Here is a 21985-nt window from a genome sequence, read left to right as displayed (position 1 = left end):
TGTCCCTCAGCCCTGTCTCTTTGTTCTCTTCTCACTTTCTCCCAAGGTCGCTGCTCATAGCATTTGCTACATTTTCCAGAACCTTCCAGGTGCTTGCCTGTGAACATAATTCCATTTTCTCTTGCTATCCTTCTTTCCTCCCAATCACATTTCTGCAGCCTTAGGATCATCCCTCAAAACTAGCTCCAAGGGCCAGGGATTTAGCTCAGTGGTTCCGCCACCTGCCCTGCAAGCCCAAGGACCCAAGTTTGATCCCTGGTACCAAAAAAAAACCTGGCTCCAAATGTGTCCCCTTTGATTTATTATCTTTGAGGGGGAGGTCATCAGCCCAGCAACCCGATGCCAGCCACAGACTGGGAACAGCCCACACTTCATCCCTCTCCTCACACCGAGAAAGGTCTGTGGGCCACACTGGGGCAGAGGCTCCTGGCCGTCTTCTTCTCTTCCCTCCCCTGGCTGAAAGAACCAAGGAAAGCACCCAACACAGTCCCATGACCCCAGGAGGGCCCCGGGATGGGACCGAGAGATTTCTTCATAATACTTCGGAGGTCCCCACGGAACACATGGCATCATTTCCATTGTTTTGATAAGTATGAGGTGTGCTGAGATCAGAGATCATAAATTTTGGAGCCAAGGGGAGATGACTTAAATTTAATAGAACAAACTGCTACATGAAATCTGTCTTATTAAAGTTAATTAAAGGAAGTGGAAATGGCCATTTATTAACAGAATCCAGGCCTCTGAGGAGTGGTTGGGAATACAAATCCATTTGTAGATACATGTGGGTATTCTACGTGGAGATGTATAATGTGTGCCTGTATTTAAGCACAGCATCTTTTGATTTGAATCATATGGCCCAAAGAGATTTTTTTCCTGATTTGGGAATTTATTCATATGAAGAACATTAGAATAGTATAGAGTCAAATGATATTTCACTGCATGGTTAATGTATGCTATCTATTGTAAAGAATGAAATTTTATAAGATGTTTCCTAGGTCAAAATAACTGGTACAGGCTCATAGAGTATGTTTGCTTTCTCCTGTTATGCGTTCTAGCCTTTCTTGTACAATCAATGCAGGATATACAGAAGGATTCTGTCCAAAAACATTAAGGATGGGCTGGAGATATAGCATAGGGTGGAGCACTTGCCTGGCATATTCAAGATCCTGGGTTTGATCCCTAGTATTGCAGAAGAAGAGGAAGAGGACATTAAGGAATCCCGGAGAGACTTCTGTTTTCCCGAGGAATAATTAAAGATGAAAAGAGAAGGGAAAATGAAATTTTTTGAACTGTGCTGCCTAACCCCAAAAGATGGCCTTTGAACCACACAAACCATTTGCCAATCACACACTATACACTTGTCTAGATGTTAGGAAGATGTTAGGGAAAGTGTGTGCTTGGTTACGGTTTACCTTTCAGGCTAAAGGCAGTGGCTTGGATCTCACAAAGGCACAGCAGTGCCTGTAGGGTGAGTTTTAGCCTTTTGCATTCCAGCTGTGTTTTACGCACCGGTGAGATTATAGCACAAAGCACAACAGGTTTGAAAAGCCATGCGGCAAATTGAAGTAGGTGTCGTAACACTTTTCATGCCCTTTGACACAGAGGGTAGTTTTCTGAGACTTTATCATAAGAGAACAAAAAAACCCACAAATCCACAATGATTTCAATGACATTTTTATTTTCAAAAGCACATGCTTGTACATAAACTGGAACATCTAACAATAAGGGAATGGTTAAACAAATGAAATAGAACCATCATATGAAATACGGTGCGGTCATTAATTTCAGCCTGGCACAGTGGTACACACCTGTAGTCCCAGCACTCTGGGAGGCTGAAGCAGGAGGATCACAAATTTGAGCCCAGCTTGGACAACTCAGCAATTTACTGAGACCTTGTCACAAAATAAAAAATAATAGCCATTCTTTCTGGAGTAAGATGGTTGTTTTGATTTGCGTCCCTTCTACCTTGTTGGTGGGACTGTAAACTAGTATAGCCGCTATGGAAATTAGTATTTCTCAAAAAACTAAAAACAGAAATTCCATTTGACCCAGATCTTCCTATTCTAGGTATTTTTCCTGAAGAGTTAAAGACATCATATTACAATGATGCATGCTTACCCATGTTTACGGCAGGACAGTTCATAATAGCTAAATCTTAGAAGCAGCCTATATGTCCATTAACAGATGGATGGCTAAAGAAGATGTGCTATTTGCACACAATGGAGCACTACTTTGCCATAGAGAAGTATAAATTTGAGTCATTTGTAGGAAAATAGATGCACCTAGAGACAATAATGTTAAGTGAAATAAATCAAACACACAAGTTGAAATATTATATGGTTTCTCTTATATGGAAAACTCACAATACAAATAAATTAAAAAGATGTAAGAGGAAACAAGGAGATAGAACTATTGCAAAAGGGAAAGGGATCAAGAGATGCAGGAAAGGGGAAAGGGATTTTAAAAAGCATTAAGATGTGTGGTGGACATGCGCCACCTCCCCACGATGGATGCGATCACTGTGTGCTGCAAACATGTACTAATAAAAATAAATTAAAAATAGAAGGAAAGGGGGCCGGGGATTTAGCTCAGTGGTTCCACTCCCTGACTCGCAAGCACAAGGTCCCAAGTTGGATACCGGGTACCAAAAACAAAAGAAGGAAAGGTTGGAGATGTAGCTTAGTGCAAAGGTCCTGGGTTCAAAATCCCCAGTACTAAAAAAAGAAAGAAAAAAGAAAGATTGGGCAGTAACATCCAAAACAAAACTTAAGCTATAGGTTGGTTTTTACCCTTAGAATCCACACTGCCAGGCAGTGCTAGAGCTAAAACACTGCAAAACCCAATTTCTTTGGCCACTGCCTCACTATTAGACTTGCCCACTGGGAGCATGGGAGGGTGACCCAAGACAGGAAAGGCAAGCAGAAGCCCACCCCTGTGTGTGCTTCCTGTCTTGCCAGTCACTCCACTATGGCCTTCACTCTGCACAGAGCAGCTGGTCTCCCAGCTGTTGGGTCTAGTCTCACCAGCATGAGCCTGGTAAGGTCCTCCCCAGAGGTCTGGGTCCAGGTCTGCAGCTATCCCTCCCCACCCAGCTCCTAGGTTCTGATTGCCCCAACTTGGATCCCCACCCTAGAGGTGCTAGCTACTTCCAACAGTTATTATGCTTGTTTTAGTTCAAGGTCTCTGTCCTAGCTACTTTTCTCTTTGCTGAGATAAAATACCTGACACAACACCTGAAGTCAAAGCAAGAAAGGTTTGTTTAGCTCACAGTTTGTAGAAGTTTCAGTCCATAATCAGCTGGCTCTAAGGCAGGGTGGCATGGCAGAGGGGTATCGCAGAGGAGAAACAGTTCATGGTGGGAAGAAGGCAGCAAAGCAAGCAAGCAAGAGAGCAGATAAGCCTCTTTCTGTCCCTTACATTGTATCCAGGCTACCAGGATTAAAGTGGTGCCAAAAAAAATTAGTGGACTGATTTAGTAATCACCCACCCTTAATCCTAGTACCCTTAATTCTAGCATTGCACCATAAATCAATCACACACCCTAGATCCAGCCACCTCTGAAAAAGTCCCACCTATGACTGCATGAAGCTTTGGGGGGACATCTAAACACAAGCCATAACAATCTCCTTTATGTGTTTTCAATTCCCCAATATCTGTTCAACCAATTCTTCTATTAAATTCTCTCTGTCAAATAAATAATGTTTTTCTATTTTCCTGATTAAAAATATAAGGGAAGAAAAATGTATATATACCAAATACAACCATATATAATTATGTAAACAGATGTATAAGAAAAAGCACTAGAAGGAAATTTACCAAAATCCTAATAGGGGCTATACTAGACACAGTGTTAAGCAAATGAGTGATCTTATTGCTTCTCGGCCTTTTGGCTAAGATCAAGTGTAAGCATATGAGTGATCATTTCTCCTTTCCTTTTCTTCCCTTCTTTCCTTCCTTCTTTCCTTCCTTCCTTCCTTCCTCCCCTTGCCGCTGTCTCTCTGTCTCTCTCTCTCTCTGCTGAGGACTGAACAATTGAACCTAGGGCCTACCTCATGGCAGGCAAGAGCTACATCCCCAGCCCCAATCCCTACTTTCTATACATTTTTATAATGTGCTTACATTACTTTCATAGTAAAAATAGAAACTTACATATATAAAAAAGGAGAGGTCTTGATTCTAAGTAAAGGACTATGTAGCCTAAAGCAAGTCTGGTCTATGAAGCCAAATTACTTATAATCTGAGCAATGGAAAGTGATTGTAGACCTAATAATAATAGCAATGGGGAGACTTTTGAAAGAGAGGAGCAGAACCAGTGATACCACAGACCTGCAGCAGGGGAAATGGAACCGCTCAGAAGTGACAACAGGAGGGGCGATGCGAATCCCCAGCAGAGTCTTCAGCGGTCTGTTACAGGGATGGCTGGAGGACGCCCTGGAGCACAGTGGCCAGGCCCTGCCCCATTCACCTCATTTTCTTTTTGCTTGGTTACTGCATGAGTTGATCATGTATTCATTTTTTAATTTATTCATCTATCCAACAAACATTTGTTACATAACTACTATATTCCAGGAACTGTCTTGGCATGAAGACAGAATGAGCTTCTAGTGGAGACAGGTATATGACATTTAAATGCCGTTAACATATGTCCTAGAAAACAAAACATTCCAATTTAAGCTTTTTATTTTACCCAGTAATATGCAAAACAGACATCTGTACCTGGTACCTGGGCCTCACACAACACTGCTCCCACCCCACCCCTCGTGGAGAAAGGATTCTGGGAGTGCAGAGTTGGGGTGAGGCAGGGACTGACATGGGAGGGATGGTTCAGGGGTGGGGCCAGTACCATCTGGCAGCAAAACACATAAAACCAGGCGACATATGTTTTTCACACTTGCGCGTCTCAGCAGGGGCCATCAATCATTCTAAATAAGATGTCTGCTCATTCTCTTCATTTCACACGAATCTCAAATGGTCCACATACCTGATGCTCTGAATTCTTCCTCAGTGTCACAGTGGTCAAATGCGTATACTTTCTAGGAATAAATCTAGCTGTTTTATAATGGAAATGCGTCTGTTCTTGATATGACCATTGCTACTTTTTGGGGTATTCTTTCTGATTTGGTTTTCCTTATTGATTAAATTTAAATAGGACATCAGAGTAGTGGGGTATTTTCTCCATAATAAGATCAGCTATTCTCAGCTCTAGAGCAAAACAAATTCCAACTGTTTTTTGTACATCCTGTTGTATACATATATCTTAGCTAATGTTTTAAGACTCTGCTGTGGGCCAGGGATTTAGCTCAGTGGTTTTGCCACCTGCTGCGCAAGTGCAAGGATCCGAGTTCGAACTCCGGTACCAAAAAAACCCAACAACAAAAAACTCCATTGTGTTGATGGTTGGAGGAGAAAGACTCAAACCTCTTAGAGATTAACTTAGGTGAGGGTGTTGGAGACTGAACAAGGGAGAGAGCTGAACTGAGCCGACACTTAGTAATTGATAGTGGTTTTACTTGTTGATATGGCCAAGTGATCCAGACTGCATCAAAATGCTCTGCTTCTGGACCAGAGGCCCCTAAGCAAACCTCTGAAATAAAATGTGGTAAAGATGGTGGATCAAGAGGAAAACAAAGGGCACCCAGGCAGGGCTGGAGAGGAGTGGCAGGTAGACATGAGGCCAAGACATGAGGCTAAATCATGGCTCCCTATTACCACGTTTAACATTCACTAACACAACCAATTTATTACAGTACAGCATATCTAAAAATATATAATTTAACCTAGTAAAATGTGTGTGATACAAGAAGAAAAGGTAAAAATATGTGTGCTGGGAACTTGGGAGAAGAGGATTAGAGATAGGAAAAATAATGCATAAAGTCAGTCACATTAATACTTGTGGAAATAGTACACAGGAGTATGAGTGAGAATTCCTCTGCACTGGCTGAAAGTGAGCTGCAAGCTCGGTTCCAAACTCACCCAAAGCCCCCCCCCAACCCTTACTATATTGTCAGTTATGGAAATGTACAATCGAATTGCAGAATATAGCAGGACTCTATCGGGTACTAAGACTACACAGAAACTTTCCCCTCACCAGGTCTTTATAAAGAAGGAACTGAATAATATAGTGATAAGGGTGTCAGTGGAGTTTTTAAAGTAAAATATGTAATAGTTTTATTGAGCTAGGTCTTGTATCAGTAGTCAAAAGAGGCTGATATCAAAATACTATCACCTAATTCAGTAAAAGAAACTCAAAATCATGCAGTACCTATGGACAACTTGGGTAAATTTTTAAGAGCATACTTCTTAACTACTTACTACTTTTGAGTTGTGGACCACTTGGGAAACTTCCCATTTGTTTTTAAAAACATGTATATGTAAAGATTGCACTCTGCTGCAAGCTAACCTAGCCACAGAATTGTGCTTCTCAGACCCCCCGCTGCAAACTGCAGTCAACCACTTCAGCGTCCACCATCATGTGGGCACCCTGGTCACCATCTCCAAGCTGCTCCCAGCCCCAGCCGTGGCACTGAGCCATACCCTGCAGGGTGCAGGGAACCTTGAGTGGGCAGTTGTGGCTCAAGGAGTTTCCACCTACCTTTCCAGAGCTTTCTTAGAACAGGACTGCTGTCTGAGACCCTTCCCTTTATACCTTCGTAGAGTTCAGACTTGCACTGTGAAGGGAAAGCTTTCCCTGTCTCTTCCTACTCCCTCCCCTTTGGTTCTTCAAAGGTGTTTCTCCCAGTACATTTCTTTTATGTCTGATCCCATTTGGGCATCTGCTTTTGCAAGGAGGCAAACAAACCCCAAACACACAAGGATGCAATGGTTACTATGGCAGCCAGGGATTCTGCTCGAATGGAGAGATGGGCCACAAACAAAGCATAACTGAGGCAGTTCCCAGGTACTACAACTTAGTACTCTGAAGGGAGCAAACCAGGGCAAGGGAGTGGGAATAGGGGAAGCCTGCTTTAGATCGGGTGCCCAGGGGTGGTCTCATGTATTAACCTAAGGTCTAAGGTCAGACACACCCAAAACAGGGCAGAACAAGTTTACCATGTGGTCCTGGAGGGGAGCTCAGGTCTTATGCCAGGGTGATGGGAAATTAAAAGAGTGGCTTTAATTTAAGGGGCCTTACAGACTTCTTTAAATTTGGCCACAAAATATAGACTTAAATAGATACATTGCATACAGGTTTTGTGCAATTTTTTCATAAAGATTATCTCCTGTTTTAGAAAACATTTATTATATTTGAACACATTGTTGCATCCTTACCAATAAAAAGTGTGAAATATACAAGCACAAAGAAAGTAAAATTACCCCAAATCTCATTACCTAGATGGGATTACTGAAAATATTTGGATGAATATTTCTCAGCATATTTGTGTATTTCATCCTGATAGAAATAGATGAATATATATATGTATATGTCTATACCGTACATTCGTGTATACATATGCTTACTATACATGCTATTCTGAAACTTTTTATCACTCCTCAACATGTTCTGTACATACCAAATATTTCACTGGTTCTAAATATTTTAATTTCTTTTGTTTTTACATCCTTGAAATTGAGCTGATCTTACAATCCATGGTGTGTTGCATGGCTAGGCAGCCATCAGAGCTGACATCCACAAAACATCAAAATGCATAGGAGGGGTGCTGATGGCTTGGGAGAAAATCCATGAGCAAGAAATGAGTCTTTTAACACTTAGGGACGAAATTGTTGAGAAAGAAGTGTCAGAGACAGCTTGTTGGATGGGACTCTAAAGTGGTTTATCAATAGTTTCAAAGCGGGAGTACAATGCTGGCTGATAATACATAACCACAAAGCCAGCATAGGACCCAGTAACCTCTGTTCTCTGTACTCTTGGAAAGTCAGCATCCAAACCTCCTTGATGACACTGAGGAGAATACTGCACAAAACTAAGAGGGCACTGATGACTGAATTAATACGCATTCCAAAGAGTTAGATTCTAAGTGCAAACAAGTTTCAGGAATATATTAACAAATTTATTACATTTATATTTTCGTGTATGCACAGAGTGGTTTATAATTGAAATATGTTTGGGTCTAAAAGTCAGTAAGTATAAAATAAAAATTCTAGGCAAGAAGGAAGCATGTTTAATTGATAGCATTTCTTTTTATCATAAAATAATGATGCACCTTAAAAATGATGGTATCTCAGATCTGATGAAATGCAAGAGTCTCCCTTCCCCCACTTTGAAGTTGCTTCATATTTTATTTTGAATTATATATTATATTTGATGTGATCAACCCTCTGATAATGGACATTTAGGTTCATTCTGATTTTTCACTAATGTAAACAATCCCATAGCAAATGTTCATGTGCACACTCCTTTTCACCTGTGCGTGATTTTTCTCTTTAGGATAATAAAACCAATTTCTGATAAAGGTCAAACGCAGAGGCTTTGACACAGCACGCTGGACTGGGGTACCTGGAATGCAATGATTACAGGGTTCTGGGGACCGAGGACTTTAACAGCAAGTTGGGGGGGGGGGGGGAATCAGAGGAACCTGATGGGGATTTGTTCTACCTGGAAGCGTCACCTCTTCTTGGTGACAGAAGATCACAAAGCGATGATTCCACAGATAACTGTCAGAGAGCAAGGCTGACCAGCTCTCCGTTCATCTATCCATTGACTCCCCCATCCATTCACTGCTTCATTCAGTCACTCCCTCATCCATTCATTCCATGATGCTATCCTGTGCGAGTCACTGTGCTAAGTGACAGTTCAGAAACAGCCCCTACCCTTTGGAAGACTTTTGTTCCTTGTGAGCTGTAAGTGTGAACTTTGTCAAAAATTATCTTTTGCTTTGTTCCATCTTTTCAAATGCACTACATGAGAAGGCTTTAAGCAGAAGTGTCGCAGTCAGGCTGACTGAGTTTGTCTGAATCAAAATGGCTGACGCTTGATCGAGTTGAACAGCTGTGGGGTTGGGAGCCCGAGCTCTGGAACCAACTGTCTGAAGACGGGGATCTTCCCTGAGAGTTACATTTAGCCAAAGCTTTGAATCAATGTGCTATCAGGGGAAATGCAGCTACAGCCTCGTCAGGAAATAGTGAGAAATCCAAAAAGGTTGCGTGCAACTGAACTGGGTTTGAAAGCTAGAAAAATGAGCCCCTCGCTGGTGATCAGTAGCACCCAGGTGCCCCGCTGTGCGCTCCTGGGCTGGCTCGGCCTCTGTTTCCTTACCCTGGGCCTTCTACTCTGCAGGCTCCTCCTCCCCCAGGACTCATTTTAGCCTGGCTCACTCGGGCTCATCGTGGATTCCCACCTGCAATGGCATCCACTCCAAGAACCGACCTCTAGGCTAGGCCAGGTGGTGCTGCCGCGGATTCCTATGGCACAGTGTATGGCCTCTCTCTACTTACTTAGGGTATTAGAATCATTGCTTCAAGCCAGTGTGGTGGCACAGGCCTTCCCTCCCGACACGACACTCTGGGAGACTGAGGCAGGAGGATCCCAATCTCAAACCCAGCTTAGCAACTAAGTGAGGCCCTCCTTCAACATTTAAGAGAAAATATATCTTAAGGGATACAGTTCAGTGTGAAGGCCTTGGATTCAATACCCAGAACCACCCATGTGCACGCGCGCGCACACACACACATGCACACACACACACACACACGCGCGCGCGTTGCCTGAAGGGCCACTACCATTAGTTACACAGGTCGTCTTTTGTTGTGAGGGACCATTTACACCACAGTCCAGTGGTGGAGAACCTATGGCATGCATGCCACAGCAGACTGCGCATATCGTTGAAAGCTCTAAAAGGATCGCCATCACTGCCATAGTCCACCACCATGATTATTTATTTTATTGTGTGTCTCCCCCATTAGACTGTCAACTCCAGAGGATTGCAACTATGATCCTCTTGCTTATGATTTGTTCCCAGTACCTAGCCTTATTGCCGGTAATTATTAAGTGCTTAATTGCTTTATTAAAATCACAAATTTACCCTTATTAATGAATATCATTGTGAGATGTGATCTTCCCACTTGGATTTATCAGACCTAAATTTTTCAAGGCAATATGCTTTTAATTAGACTTCAATTAGTAAGATCCTCAATGGCATCTTTCCATTTTGGCTTTATAAACTGCTGTATTAATATGAAAAGATTTCCCTCCTCTGTTTCCTGATAACCTTTACCAACTACTTACCAGAAGGGCAGGGCTCACTTTTGCAGAGGTGTGCACTTTTTTAAGGTCACTTTTAAGGGCTCAGTGACCTAGTGACAGGGGATGGGTGCTGAAACCTCCTCCTTCAATTAGTCCAGGAGTAATCAGATATCAGAAGTTCCACCCAGGGACACGGGCTGACTTCTGACCCTGCTCAGGCCCTCCTCATTTGCAAGGAAATCTGAGAATTGAAGTCTTTTCAGGGGGTGCAGTGCTGGGGATGAGGGGAACGGATAAGATACAACCAACAACAGCCCTGCTGCAAGCTCTAACACGGGCTCCACCAAATGCTGAAATGAGGGCAAATGATCACTTTCTAGAATCTAGATATAAACGGAGGCTATCTTTTTTTAGGGGGTTGAGGGACCCATTGTGCTGCTACCAGAGCTCAATAAAGGCAAATCATTCTCTACATCTTTTCTCCCAGAGGTTCTACATATATAGAAATTTGGACAAATCTCCCCTTTGGTAAATATTTCCAGTTGTACAATGATGACCCCAGAGGAGGAATTCCTCATCTTCCACAGGGCTCCAGGCAAGGCACCAGCATCCTGCCCCCAGAGATAACCAAAGACTAAGGACATGGAAGTGGGAGAGATAGCGTGTCCCTTCACAAGGGCAATGTAAGAGTTCAGAAATTAAGGCCCTGCTTCCTCTGTAACTCAAGAGTACTACTTTCATAAAGCAATGGTAAAAACAAAACAAAACTAAACAACAACAACAAAACAGCAGCATGTATAGAAGGCACATGGAGGGAGAAAAAGAAATGCTGGGTAGCAGGGAGTGCGGGATGGACTCACATTGGTTTGGAAGTGGCACCAAGATGATACCGTGTTTCAACAGCAGTTGGAAATACAGGACTACAGATTTGCTGAGGGGCCCAGAGAACAGATTCTTTAGGTAAGGAAGAACAGAGGCAATAGAAATAAATAGCAAGTTATTGGATGGTTTTGGTCATGACTAGTCCCTGGCATGGCTGTATAAAATGAACAGAACCCAACGCTTCCTGGTCAACCATGTCTTCAAGGATCCATAAAAGTATCCATCCACTTGAAAAATAAGGAAAATTCTCTGCAATGAGGAAACACACAATGAAAATGATTTGTAATGATAAAGCCTTGGTAGCAAACATGCTAAAGATTAAATGTCATTATTGATACAATGCCATAACAGAGGAATGATTTCTTCCATGTGAAATTACATTTTGCAATCTAGTGGGATTCACACTAACCAAAAAGGCCATTTATCCAGTAATAAAGTTTTTTCTTTGCAACATTCTTCATCTTAGAGTGGAAGTTTCTCCAGAGGGCTAACCCCCACTGACCTTCTTCATGAGATCTTTAACAGGAAACAAATGACTTTGCTAGAGTTGCATCCTCTCTAATTCTCCAAGATGGAACTTAGAAATACGACAGGCTTTATGCCATAATCACTACTCTAAATGGTGGCATTGGATTCAAGTGCCATGAAAACTACAATAACAAAAATGACCAGGCTGTTGCAATTTAAAGAAAAAGGGTTAGTTGTGAGCAGCTTATATAATTGGACAATCCTGACTGATATTTATACTGTAACAATGACAGACTCAATTCCAGAACTTCAAATAACAGTGTAAGCATGTTGAGAAAAATGAATAATCCCTACTCCTTCAGAAATCCAATATGCAGGAAACATTTTAAATAGTGCTCTTAAATCAATGACTATTTGAAATTATCAATCAAGTCTTTGCTCTGGCCAAAACTAGGCCATCACAGGAATTCTTCACACACAACAATATGCATTTGCTAGTAGGTGTAGTTCTCCTTTCCTCTCACAGTTGAGATGGCAAATAAATGATGCACCTGTCACTAGACCCCCTCCCTCTTCCTCGTAGACACAACTAATCTGCCTGGCACACTTTCTTGCTGAGGCCAGGCCAGCTTCATGGAGATAACTTCAGTGAGCAGCTGACGGGCAGGTGCTCAGATGAGACTCATTTGCTCTTCCTGTATCAAAAGCAGCTCTTCAGAGATGCTTTCAAAAGTTGGTTATGTTCACCAGGCATCCCTGTAATCCCTGCACTCTGGGAGGCTGAGTCAGGAGGAAAGTTGGAGCCCAGCCTGGGAAATTTAGCAGATTTGTAGGACCCTGTATCAAAGTGAAAAAAATAAAAGGCTGGGATGTAGCTCAATGTGAAGGCCCTAGGTTTGAGTCCCTGTACTGCAAAAAAAAATTTGGAAAAGAAAAGCTTACTTATGCTTCATATATTCATATGTATTACTATCAAAATGTTTTTTGAATGGCTATTTTGAAACCAGGTATTATTTTAACATGGCAAAAAAATAATTTAAAAGGAAAATCTATTTTTTAAAAACATGGCAAAACACTATCAACATTTTGAACTCATATATGTCAAAGATAAAGTGAGATCAAATGAACAGCCAGCTTCCTAATTAGGATACGTTGTTTATAAATATATTTTTGTATGATAGAGTAAACCAATAAATACAATCACTTTTTATTGATCTGCAAAATATTTATCTCTGAGAGGAGATTGATTTGTCAAATTTTAATACTGGGCTTTTAGCCACAGTGGTATCTGTTGCAAGTCAGACATCTCCAACAATCTTATCTAGGAAGTTGAGGGTTTTGTTTTGTTGCTGTTTTTGTTTGTTGCTTGTTTCTGAGACAGGAGGATCTTACTAAGTAGTCCAGGCTGGACTTGAACTCACAGCAATCCTGCCTCACCCACTAGGAGCTGGAATTACAAGTGTGCACCACCATGCCTGGCTGGGTTGCTCCATGTGAACATGAAGGATCGGTAACTTCATTAGTTAAGTAGATCATATCAGGGAAAAATGAATTCCAGCATCACGTTTCTTCATAGCCTTCCCTCTAAGTCCCTCTCCATCCTCCAGCAGCAAAGCCTTCCCAAGGGACGGAGACTCCCTCCTCTAAATGCCATCAGCATTTCTTTCCATCAGAATGGTTGAAAGCTTGCTCAAGAGGCAGGGAAATAATCCCAAGCTGGAAGATTTCCCAGCCTCTTCTCCCATCCTTCACGTGGAGACCATTTGCTTCCTGTGATGTGAAACGAACTGGCAGTTAAGAGTTCACCAGGCCCACTGGTCCCAAGAGGCCTGCCGGGGCCCTGCCTGGCCGCCTTCTCCTCCCGTCCCACGGGACCTGGGGACTCAATGAAATAGACGTGGGAGACGTGATGCGTGAAGACTGAGATGTGTGTACGATGCAAAGTCAAAACCCTATCCAGTCTGTAGGGTTAAAACAAAACACAAACCTCCTCCCCATTTGCAGTCACCCTGAGAGCTCAGTGCCTGACTGCAGGATCTCTCCTCTGCTCCAGCAGCACGCACCCGCAGGAGCCGAGTCCCCTGCTTCCGGCCTCGGCGTGCTGCAGCCGTAGTGGTCAGGAGCAAGGAACTGCATCTGGGAAAAGCCCAGGAAAGGTGAGCGAGGAGGGTCTGAGGATGTGCACGTGTCCTTCTCTGTGAAATGGGGTGAAGATCCCGCACCCCATGCCTCCAAGTGCTGAGGGAGCAAGTGACCCAACCTCCTACGTGCAATACTTTGTTGGTTTATCTGGAAGTCTTCAGAAGGGCTGTGGCAGCACGGGAGCTGTTCTGTTATTGTCATCCTCATCGGCCTGTGTCCAGGACCTATGAAGCTCTTTCTTTGGATGCAAGCTAACTGCGCAGGAGATGGACATGAAGGTGATACTGTCCAATTTACATTTGGGTTAATTTCCAGCTACCGCCTACCCGTAGGTTTCAACCTGGCTCAGCATCCATGTTCAACTGAAGTTTTTAAAATGGTAAACACACACACACACTAGTTATTCAGGCTTAACCAGGCCTGAATGGGACACAGTAGTTTGTATTTTTAAAGATCTACCAGTAATTCTGACGCCCAGCCCAGGCTGTGAAGCACAGGCAGACAGCAGCCGGGTCCCCGCTCCAGACCCTCACGCCCGAGCATTCTCATCTGGCCTGCACAGGCAGCGCAGGGTCCAGGGGCCACTGTGCTGTAAGATTCTTCGGGCAGAAAGAGACCCACACTGCCTTGGTCTCCCCTCCCTTTCTGAGCAGCAGGAGGCCTGAATAATGCAAGCCTCACTCTGCCCACACACCCCCTCCCCCTCTCCAATTAATCTTGGCGATGGCTTGGAATGGGAACCACCTGAAGTGAAAAGATGGCCCTACTCTCAGCATCTGATATCTGATATCATCACAGCATATATGTAATGGCTAATGAAATACTGAGCAAAATTTATTACACTAAAAGATATAAGCAGACATTTAAAGTGAGTGCCCAGGATTACATTTTGCTGAATTCCAATTTTATACTCAATATTGAATTTATGCTTTTTTTTGTGGTCCAGGTAATGACTGCATTAGCAAAGCCCAGATATTTTGATTGCTACGAACTTGTTTCTCTTCAGCTTTATGTCCTTGGGCTGCAGTTTCCTGCTTCCTCTACCCTTTCTCTGCCTATTGCTAATCACAGGCCACCTTTCTTGGTAGTGAATAAGTCAAAGCCTTGGTTGTTCATTTCCGGGGACTCTGACCCAGATGGCCTGGGGGCCATCTTTGATGTCACCTCTTCTCTCAAATTCACCCAGCCCTTAGCATGCATAATTTCAGCAGAGCTCAATTCTATAGGAAGAGCTTTCGAGGCTTTGTAAACTTTTCTGTCCTCTCTCCACAAACAGCTCATTTAAAAGAAAAGAAAATAAATCTTTGTACACGTTTGCTACTAAGACACTCCCAGGTTGGTACAGGTAGGATCCTCAGAGGGACTGCTGACATCTAGAGCGTTGTTGTTCTTTTCATTTCCCCTAAGTTTTTCAGCACATTCGTATGGTAATCCTTCCCAGCTGGTAAGGGACCCAGCTCCTGGACGAGGAAAGAGCAGCAAGCCCAGCTCCCAGCTGCATGTTATTACATTATTCCAAAGTCACAGGAAATGAACAATCATTTAGCTTTGACAGGTACATCCAGAAACTCACTGTCTTCCTTTTCAACCTGAAAAAGACTCAGGGCCTTCAGAAGTTAGGAATTAGCCTTACAGTTTGCTTCTTATTTTTTGCCAGCATTAGGAGGATATTTTGTGAAATCTTTTGAAAACACTCTGGGAAAACCCTGCCAACAGCCTTAGAAACCTGGGAGGAAAAATACAATCATTTGAAATACTTTCTGCTCATAAAGATATGCAGCTCAGTAGTCCCTTGTGAGCTGATGACCGTTAGACTTCTGTGATGTCACCTGGGGCGTAACCCAAGTGGACCTTTTAGTGGACTATTAGACTTAGCCCAGAAGCAAAGTTGTCAGCAATGAATTCCCTTCCAGATCAGTTTTAGGATGAATTAAAAGCAATGTCAAATATGCTAGGAAAGTTTTTGTTATTGTTATTCTCTTTATTCTGATAGGTTTGTTCCTCAGTTGAAAACACCGTTTTCTGAACATATGCAAAATAATTCTTCCACTCATCTTGTAGTTTATAATTCACTAGGCACCTCCAGGGGCGTGGCTGTACTTGCTCCGCATCATCGTCAGTACCATCATCGTCAGTACCGCAGGCTGGCCTTCGTGTGCAGATGGCCGCAGAGTGACAGACCCGGGGCCTAGCGGACTGCCCAGTCGCCTTCCCAAGTGTGAAGGGCTGGAGAGGCAGCTGGTCCTCGCCTCCTAGGCAGGACCTGTTTAGTCTGTCTAGCTAAGGATTTAAAAACATTTACTTCAGTTTAACTCACTTTGCCCCCATTACGGTCCATTTGTGAGTGTCAGTCTTTATCTCTGGGCCTGAATCAAACGTTACCCTTTCTCCCACCTCCTTCTGTTTCAGCAGGAAAAAAAAAAAGTCAAAGCCTAAATATAGAGCACATGTGCTTCTCATCTGGGCTCCTTAGCAGGATCAGGGAACGAGAACTGTCACCAGCTCTGTCCCCAGGTTTCGGCGCTCCCTTCTGCCAGGGTCCAGCTGTCTGCCGAGGCCGGAGCCTGAGCCGCTGCCCTCCCAGCCAGCCTTCCACGCTGCGCCTCTACTCCAGCTTTCATCTCTTTGCCTTCTCTGTGTCTCAATGCGTTCTCTGCTGCTCTGTGAAAACTCTGCTTTGGTTTCTCTGCGAGGCAGACTTGGAGGTGCGCAGCAAGTGGAAGGTACTCACCTTCTCGTAAAGACCTGAAGTCTCCCACCATCATGGCCCAGCCTGTATCGGGCCACCGTGACTCAGGGTGAGCTCGTGCACGTGCAGGCAGTGTTGCTTGATAATGGGGAGGCCGGGCTCTTTGTGGATGCCATGCATTCTCATTGGAACTCACCTCTATGTTGCATTGGCATCTTTTGAAGCAGACCTTCATGGGGTGAACAGGAAGACTACAACATTTTTATTATAGTTGGCTTCCTTTGCTGAATTAGCGTTTATATTTTCCCAGTAGAAATCCCCAAATTGAAAATATAGAGGTGTCAGCTAACACCACTTTAGTTAAGGTTGTGTCAACATTTCCTATAAATCTTGTTTTTCTAGGGTTTATAACTAGACCATAAAAATTTGCTCAGCTCTGAGACTTGGCATAGAAAGTAAACCTGGGAGTGAATTTTGCAGAATTTGAAGGGGGAAAAATAAGTTCAGCTGTTTTTAACATGTGCTTGTGCTAAAATGGAAATGACTTTAAGATGCTTTTTCTTCTTGTGTGACTCAAACAGAGCTTCAGTTTTGATAAAAATAATGAACTCCTCAGGAGATTATTTCATTAATATGAGCTAATTGCACTTGTTAATTTTTAGAGACAATGTTAATGATTGCGATATTTAAGTTAAGCCCACCAACTGCCTCTGCAGGTACCAGTTTTCGCAAAGCAGTTAGCTGTGCGTAATAATGTGATTTGGCAAATCATCGGCACACGTCTGAGGGCAGTAAACCACCAGTGCTTCAAAGGAATCCTTCTGATACAAGGTTAATGGACCATTTCAAAATACATGTGCACTTGGAATGGCATCTCTCATTCGACTTTACTTAATCCTAAATCCCATTTCTCAGATGACCTCCAAAGGTAGCTCATGTAATGTTTGTATGGGGGAAACATCAGATCCATCTCCAGCTTTCTTTTCCAGAGGATGGGGCCAGTTCTCTGCAGCCTCGCAGCTCACATACCCTTTTTGCTGTACCGGGAAAGAGCTGGAACATAGAGACAGTCGATCCGCATGCTGCGATATGCTCGTGATGTGCTGGCTGTGTTTGTCAGTCTCAGGCCACGAGCTCTGGGGTCATGTCCACATTCCTCTGTGCTCCAAGGCAGGAGAATGGAGTTCTGTCGACACTGGGCAAGTTGGTCCCTGTGGGGAGTGGCAGTGATACTCTGCTCAGCAAATAGGGCTACTGAGAGGATCCAGAGAAAGGACCACTGCTCATATCAAAGCTGTTTGAAGTGCAGAGTGCCATCCAAGGGAAAGGGTAGCACCTCCCTCAGCGCACAGTACCCACTTGGTGTTGTGCATCTTGTCACTGTGTCCCCCCAGGGCTGATTCACAGGGAAGGCCCTGGGCCTCCCAACAGAAGCCACAACCATGTGACTCACCCTCAGCCTTCTGTCTGCTGACTGCAGTTTCCTGTTCCCCCTGCTGCCTCCTTGCCTCTGGCTGTCCTCTGACCACCCTTCTGAAGGGACAATATGCCACAGTCTTGGCTGCTCCTTTCCAGGGACACTGTCCCAGCTTGGCCCCAGATGCCATCTTTGATGTCACCGCTCCTGCCACTGCTGCACCCTCCCCATCCTGTCACGCAACACCGGGTCCTCCTGCCAGTTGCAAGGATGTAGTTTTTGGTGCCTTTAGGTTTCCTATGAGATTGTTCCCCACAGAGCCCCAGGAATTATTTTCTGAAGGAATAACCGGCTACACATCTTGGGCGTAAGTGACCTGTATTTGTGATGGGGACTTTCCAGGCAGAAACACAGGAAATGTCACTAGCACAGTCAGTCCTGATAGGGCTGGCTCCACAGGTGCCTGATCTGTGCAGTCACACAAGGCCCTGGCACAGAGTACCTGCCAAAGGTGTACCGTGCTGCTCCTGCCACCTTGAAAGTCTTAAACAAGGGGCTCTGTGTTTTCATTTTGCACTAGGTCCTACAGATGATGTAGCTGGTTCTGGTCCTGATCTCTTCCTGGCTACCCCTGAAGACCTGAACCTGAATAATCTGGGGAGCTCTAGAGCCAATCTTGACTAGGGCTGCAAAGATTTGAGGTCAGCTGTCCCAGGCAGCAGAGGGATTTGAAGTGAGCCTGGCTGCCCCCATTCTATTGCTGTCTTGATGCCCCTGCCTCACCCCACAGCAGCCTATAGGAGCAAGTTCCTGTCTCGGGTTTGCCAAATAAGAACCCCTCCAGCTGGGTGGCTGGAGTCAAACTCCCTGTCTGCCACTTCGAGCCCCTTTCCCAGCAGCCTGGAGACTGATGTGGACATTTGTAGCTTCCAGTGGAGTCTTGTCCCAGCATGAAGGGGACACTGGGTACCTTGGAGCAGCCACAGTCTAGAATTGAGACCATCACTTCTGCACCCAGCAAATACTTCTGAGTCATCCATCTACTCAACCAACATGAGCTGAGCACTCACCCTGTGCCAGGAGCTCTGTGGGCACTGAGACAATCGGTGAGCAAGAAAAAGACGTCCCTGACCCTGGGGAGAAGACAATAACTGTAAGAAATGAGCACTTTCTTGGGTTGGGAAATGAGTAATGATGCAGCAAAAACAGAAGCAGGGAAGGGAGATCGGAAGGGCTGGGCTGCACTTTGCACTGAGAAGAGTCAATCTGATCCAAGACCTGAAGGGGCTTTTGGAGGTGAGAGCTGTGAACTTCCGGGGAAGAGTGTTCTTAGCCGAGGGCTCAGAAGGTGTCAGAGCCCCCAGGAATGAGGCTTCTTTGTGGAGGAGAAGCTGGGGCCTGTGAGGGAGGAGGGTAGCAGAGCTGAGGCCAGAGGCCAGCGCTGGGACAGGGAGAGGCAAATCCTGCAGGACTGGAGAGGGACTTGGGCTTGTATCTGTGAGACAGCATCATCAGAGCAGTTTGGAGCCAAGGCATGACACGATCCGGTTCCAAAGAACTAGGTCACTGTGTGAGCAAGGACTGTAGAGAGCAAGGGTGGAAGCCAAGAGGTCATGTAGAAAACCACTCAGTAGTGCAGAGGAACAGCACTGTTTCCTATGGCCACCAAGGTCACCCCAAGTTTCCCCTTTGAGCACTGTACTTGGGGGTCCCTGGCCCCAGGCTTGTCCCACACTCTTCTCACAGCTTCCTGGTGTGGAGACCTCAGCACCACACACAGCCAAACCCACCCAAGAAGGAATGTGTCAGCAAGGCCAGGTAGGGTGTCTCCTTTGCTGGAGATGTTGTTTGAAAGAAAACGATAGGCTAGATTTTCACCTATAGACTATTTGAATTTACCATCAGGGGAAGGCCCACGTGCCATACCCCCTTATGCCGGCCAGCCTGCAATGCCTTCTGCAGGCCCACCCTCCCAGCAGCTGCAGTGGACTGTTGGGCTCACCCATAAGCCTGTGTCCTCACAGTCCCCAAGACTTGAACTCAGGTCAGGAGAAAACCCCTGCAGGTGGTAAAAGATGTGTCCCTCCGAGGAAAGCTCTCTTGACAAGCAAGTCAGGTGCATGGTCCTTACAGGGCCAGAAGAACTCACGTCCCAGAGCAGAGCTCTGCCCCATGGGCCCAGCAGGCACGCAGGTCTCTTGGGTGAGTGGGAGGATGGTGGTGCCCGGAAGGACTGCCTGTCTCCCTTTGCTCACCTTCAACATCATCTGTTTTTCTTTCTAACATGTGATTGCATTTTTGAAGGAAGACCTAAGCTTTCATACTAGTCCCAAAGTAAGTCCAGAATCACGTATGAACATTGTAAAAGTGCATTGTAAATATGAAACCACTTTCCTACATTAAGGTAGCATCATCAATCTGTGAAAACGGTCTACAGCACTCTCCTTCAGTGTTTAGAAATACTGCATTGAATACCTTCCAAACAATTAAATTCCACCAAGGTGTTCAGATTATTGTGTTATAATAATCTGCCTGTGCTCTTGTAGCATCTCTCTAGGGGCTGCCTGGATCCAGTGTTATCTCCATCTTCCACTGTCTATCTGCAGGGTGTCTGGGTGAAACAGAGGGTGGGCGCTGGACTCAAGTCAGAAAGCCCATGACTTCAGGCAAGTTACTTAACCTCTCAGAGGCTCAGTTTTCTCATCTGAAAAATGTCCTACCTACTTCACTGGTATTGATAGAATTACATGGACAAGAAAGTCCTGTCGAGTGGACAGGACAATGCTATGCTGGTCAGCTGCTTCCAAGTTTGATCCATCCACACATAGATCCATAACCTTCAACTCTTCATCATTTTCTTCCAGCAATTTTAAGATCCAAGTGCTTACTAGATCATATAGATATGTGGAGGACTTCCCTACCTTCTCCTCATGGCTTTGTTTGTTTGTTTGTTTGTTTAAAGCAACAAGAAAGCCAGGTTGCTGGACCATTCCATTTTTTAAGTTCTCTTAGTAACCTTGAATGGGACACATTATGTCACGAGGCACTGAAGTCATTTGCAATCATGAATCTAAGCTAATGAATTCCTTAGAAGCAAGTGAGAGAAGGAGAAAAAACCGACAGTTAAAACCTAAACAAACAGTGTTATAAAAATGACTCCTTGGTGAGGTTTTATGAGGTTCTGTTGGATAATAATGGTTGGTCCTCTAATTAGTGTATTTAAAAACATTTTTATAGAAAGAGTTGACCCTAATCATAAGGTGCTTCTAAGGTGGTGTCTTAATTTTTCTCATGGCTGAGAGAAAATACCCAACACCCAAAGTTAAAGAAAGAAAGGTTTATTTAGCTCACAGTTTGTAGAGGTTTCAGACCGTGATTGGCTTGCTCCAAGGCAGGGTAATGTGACAGAGGGGCATCACATACAAGAAATAGTTCATGGTGGGCACAAGGCAGCAAAGTAGCAAAATAGCAAGGAAGCAAGCAGCAAACGCCAGCAAGCGGCAAGCAATGACCCTTAAATCCTATCCAGGCTGCTCGCCCTTGGGACAGGTAGCACTCACATCCAGGATGGGATGGCCCTAATTCTAGCATTGCACCATGGAGCAATCCCAGCAGCACACACTCCCGATCTAGCCACCCCAAAAAGTCTTACCTGTAACTGCCTGAGGCTTTGCGGGGACATCTAGACACAGGCCTAACAGGTGGGCATATGAAGGCCTGGCACTCTGTAGGCTCGTGGGACAGCTCTTCCCACCTGGGAACCCCTGATTCACAAGCCCTTCATCATGGCATCATGAAGGAGGTGCTCGGGCAACCTTGATGGCCAAGGGGACACAGCAGAGAAACCCTGGCATTGTCAGATGGCCAAGACTCATGAACAGATCAGGAGTTGAAGTATTAAGAGATGATGATCCCCAGTACAAAAAAAAAAGAATTAAGAGGTGAGAAGCATGTTGGAACAAACGTGGGCCATGAGTTCCTTAATGCTGGTCCAGATCCAGCGCCAGCACAGCTCTCCTCTACCTGCTATGAACTCCAGGCCCTCACTGTGCAAAGCATACTGCAGAGAATCAGACTGAGCCACAGCCAAGACTCTGTGCATAAGAGCTTCAGGCACATGCCCAGCCAACACGTCCTGAGTACTCACCTGTGCCCAGCATTGTACAAGTCACTTGCATGTGGGTTACTTGATTGAATTCTCCAGTAACTCTTTGAGCTAAGTGCTAATACTATCAACACTGATCAA

The sequence above is a fragment of the Heterocephalus glaber genome, unplaced genomic scaffold (assembly GCF_053883595.1).
Source record: "Heterocephalus glaber isolate CG9 unplaced genomic scaffold, H.glaber_assembly_v1.0 deba00000738, whole genome shotgun sequence".
Taxonomy (NCBI): domain Eukaryota; kingdom Metazoa; phylum Chordata; class Mammalia; order Rodentia; family Bathyergidae; genus Heterocephalus; species Heterocephalus glaber.
The sequence above is the reverse complement of the archived record's forward strand: the minus strand, read 5'-3'. Positions refer to the sequence as shown.